Below are 4325 nucleotides of genomic sequence, written 5' to 3' on the forward strand. Positions count from 1 at the left end.
TCTTGCATCCTGTAATCTTGTTGAGCTTGTTTATTAGTCTGATAGTATTTTTGACTCCTTAGAATTTTCTACATATAAGATCATGTCACCTGCAAATAGAAGTGGTTTTACTTCTTACTTTCCCATCTGAATGCCCTTTATTTCTTTTTCTTGCTCTGACTAGAACCTCCAGTATAAAGTTGAATAGAAGTGGCAAGAGCAGATATCCTTCTCTTGTGCCTAATATTGGGAGGAAAGCGTTCAATCTGGAGCCATCAATTATGACATTAGCTGTGGTTTTTCTTAGATGCCCTTTCACAGCTTGAGTTCCCTTCTATTCCTAGTTCGTTGAGTGTTTTTATCATGAAAGGTGTTGGATTTTGTCAAATGCTTTTTCTCTGTCTATTGAGATGATTACCTAGTGTTTTTTCCTTTTTTTCTGTTAGTGTGATATATTACTATGATTGATTTTTGGATGTTAAACCAATCTTGCACTCCTGGGATAAATCTCATTTGGTCATGATATATGATCCTTTTTACATATTGCTGCCACTCTCACTCACAATCTCCCACACTCAAAGGGACACACACACACACACACAAACTCACACACAACTATGGCTGCCCTGGCCCCAGGTTGGTGTCACAGTGACAGACCCTGGCTCTGGGATTGCTCTTGTCTGATGACCTCTCCTTAGGACCCTCTTCCCTCTGCTTCTTATATATTTGGCTTCATTTGGATTCTACAACTTCTCTACTTTATCACAAACTCTTATTTTTTGGTGATGTTGATGATGGTATCTACTGGCTTGAGTAGAAAAGATACTCCTGTGTTTCTTCTTCTTCTTCTTCTTTTTTTTTTTCTTTTGAGGAAGATTAGCCCTGAGCTAAGATCTGCTGCCAAGCCTCCTCTTTCTGCTGAGGAAGACTGGCCCTGAGCTAACATCCATGCCCATCTTCCTCCAATTTATATGTGGGACGCCTGCCACAGCATGGCTTGCCAAGTGGTGCCATGTCCGCACCCGGGATCCAAACCGGCGAACCCTGGGCCACCAAAGCAGAACATGCAAACTTAACTACTGCGCCACTGGGCCGACTCCATCCTGTGTTTCTTCTTTATCCACACAGAACACCTCTGATACTTCTGGTCACCAGATGAATGGGTTTTTCTCCCACATGAAGCAATTCTCTGTGACACCAGTTTGATGTCTAGAATTCTATTCAATTCTGATGCTGTCTACCTGGAGTTGGCATCAGATCCCACAAGTTAAGGGACCAGTCCCACAAGACTGCCTCCACTTCAGATGCCAATTGTAAGTCCTAGGTCATCGTCTATACTTCTGAGTAACTGACTATAAATTGGGATTCTCATGACCCCCTCCTTGGAGTCAGTAATTTGCTAGAATGGCTCACAGAACTCAGGAAAACACTTACTTACACTTACCAGTTTATTAAAGGATGTTATAAGGGATATAGATGAACAGCCAGATGAAGATGTACACAGGGCAAGGTCTGGAAGGGTCCTAAGCACAGGAGCTTCTGTCCCTGTGGAGCTGGGGTGTGTCACCCTCCTGGTGTTGATGTGATCACCAACCCAGAAGCTCCCTGAACCCTGTAATATTGGAGTTTTTATGGAGGCATTATCACATACACATGGTCGATTATTAACGCCATTTCCAGCCTCCTCCCCTCTCCAAACAATGGGGTGGGGCTGAAAGTTTCAAGCTTCTAATCATGGCTTGGTCTTTCCAGGGACCAGCCCCCATCCAGGAGCCCACCAAGAGTCACCTCATTAGAACAAAAGATATTCCTATCACCCAGGAAATTCCAAGGAGCTCGCTGTCAGATGCTCCCATCACTCAGGAAATTCAGAGCCTGAGGAGCTCTGTGTCAGGAACTGGCATAAAGACTAAATATCAGAATAAATGATTCTCCCAGTACCCCTATTTACAAGGGTTTTAGGAGCTCTGTGTCAAGAACCAGGGGCAGAAACAAATATATACATTTCTAATTATTTCAAGCAGCTATTGTGTTCTATTTCATGCCAGGAGTTTTACATTATTTACCTTAATTCTCACAGATGCCCAAATATGTTCGCTAGTATTATTATCACCATTTTATCAATGGTGAAACTCAGGGCTGAGAAAGAAGAAAGTGGCCCCTGACTCCCTCTGCTGGGAGCCCATTTGGCACTAGCTGCTGGGCCGTGGTGTTCTCCTAAAGAACACAGTTTCACAGAACGCCAATGTCAGATGACAGCATCACTACGCAATCGCGATAGAGTGAGACAGAAATAAGGCGAGTCCATAATCACGTCTGAGCATGGACAAAAACAAGGTCACTGAAACCACCAAAATGAGTGAACTCTGCTCTCTCCTGTTTAGCATGAGATTGCTGCTGATTTCCCAATTACAGCTTTAGCCCTGCCCCATTCCTCCACCTCCCAGATAGAAATTAAGCTATCCAGTGACAGAATTGCCCTCACCTTCTGACAGCACCCAACACAAGCCCAAATCCCACAGTAATCCCCTCCAACCCCCACTTACTGAGACACTCCCCATGGTGTGTGGTCTCCTCGGTTGCAACCAGTACCAATAAACCCAAATTTGTTCAACTATGGTGATGTGCCCGGTGGTCTTTGGCTGGTGGGCATCAACCAGGGTTAGGCAACTTACTCGAGATCACTAAACTCAAAAGTGGCGAAGCCAAGACTGGGACTGGAGGCTTTAAAAGTAATGCCAGGCTCCTACCCGCCACGCCACCCTGCGTCTTTGGGCACTTGCTGTGTGGCATGCCCTATTGTGTCGTGAGGAATTGACCTTTCCTACGGGGAGGTCCGGCCTTTGCCCTTGGCTACTGGGAGGTGATCTTTGCATCTCTGGAGTGGCCTGCCTGATGGGAGTGTCTTTGTTTGCTGGGGGCTTTGGCCACTGGACAGCCTCACAGTGTGATTTGTGATGGGGGCTCTGGAACAGGCCATATCACTTCCAACCTGCAAAGGCACTGGGACTAGAGCTATTAGCCTGACCTCCTGGAGGGGTTGGAGACTTAAGATCAGCCACCAGCGCAGCATGTGATGAAGCCCCAGTAAAACCTCTGGACACCAGAGGTTCAGGCGAGTTTCCCCGACTGATATTACTCTGTGTGTGCTGTCACACACTGTGGCCAGGAGGAGGTAACACTGTCTGTGACTCCACGGGGAGGGGGATGACTGGAAGCTCTGAGTTTAGACCCCTCCTGCACTCTGCCCTGTGCATCGCTTCCTTAAGCTGGTTTCAATTTGTATCCTTCTACCGCAAAAAAACCCAACAACCCTATAATCGTAAGCATAGAGCATTCCTGAGTTCTGTGAGTCATTCCAGCAAATTATCAAAACTGAGGGCGATCCTGGGGACCCCTGAATTTGTAGCCAGCTGGTCTGAAGTGAGGGTGGTCCTGGGGACCCCTGAACTTGCAGCTAGTGTCTGAAGTGAAGGCAGTCTTGTGGGGCTGTTCCCTCAGACTGCACAGTTTGGCGAGCTCCCTTGCAGGTGGGGGTCAGACCTCCTGGGCGACTCGACAGCCTAGAGGTCTGTGCCCTCAGCCTTGCACTTTGGCCGACTCAGGGCACCTGTGCTCTGGAGCCTTAGGAGGGGCACAAGTCAAAAAAAAGACTTGTTCCATTTGGGGAACTTTCAGGAAAGCCAGAGAGAGGGCCAAGGAGTTCTATACAGCCCCACGGTGGGCTGGGCTGAGCTTCAAGGCCATACCTGTTGCGTGAGTGTGCATGTGTATATGAGTGCGTTTGTCTGTCTCACCCCCCACCCCCTGACTAGCTGCTGTTACCGTAGGCCCCCTGACCACCTGAGGACCAGGAGGTCCTGTCAGCCCCACCCTGATGTGGGTGAAGACTGTGACTCAGGCAGCCACCAGGCCCCACCCACAGGCTCCGCGTGGATTCTGCAAGGCTCTTCCTGCCGCCCGTGGGCCCCTCCCGAGCCAGGCCCAGAGCCAGCCGCCCCGGTGAGACAGGCTGTCTCATCACCCATCCTGGGACTGGGCTGGCACTCTGCCCTCTGCCCAAAACAGGTGGTGGCAGCGGGAATGGTGAACTGACAGCCATTTCCTTTTCCTGATAAAGTTGGATTTATCTCAACAATGCAAGAATGATTTTAGAAAACTTGTAAACTTTATTTAACAATGTATAGACCAAATGAAAATAACAATCTAAAAGTAATTGCTGGATAAAATTCAACACAAACTCAAGATTTATGAAAAGCTCTTAGTAAATTAGGAATAGAAGGGCATCTACTTAACCTGATGTAGAGTATCTGTGAGGGTTAATTTTACGTCAATTTGGCTGGACC

The sequence above is a fragment of the Equus caballus genome, chromosome 1, assembly GCF_041296265.1.
Source record: "Equus caballus isolate H_3958 breed thoroughbred chromosome 1, TB-T2T, whole genome shotgun sequence".
Classification (NCBI taxonomy): Eukaryota; Metazoa; Chordata; class Mammalia; order Perissodactyla; family Equidae; genus Equus; species Equus caballus.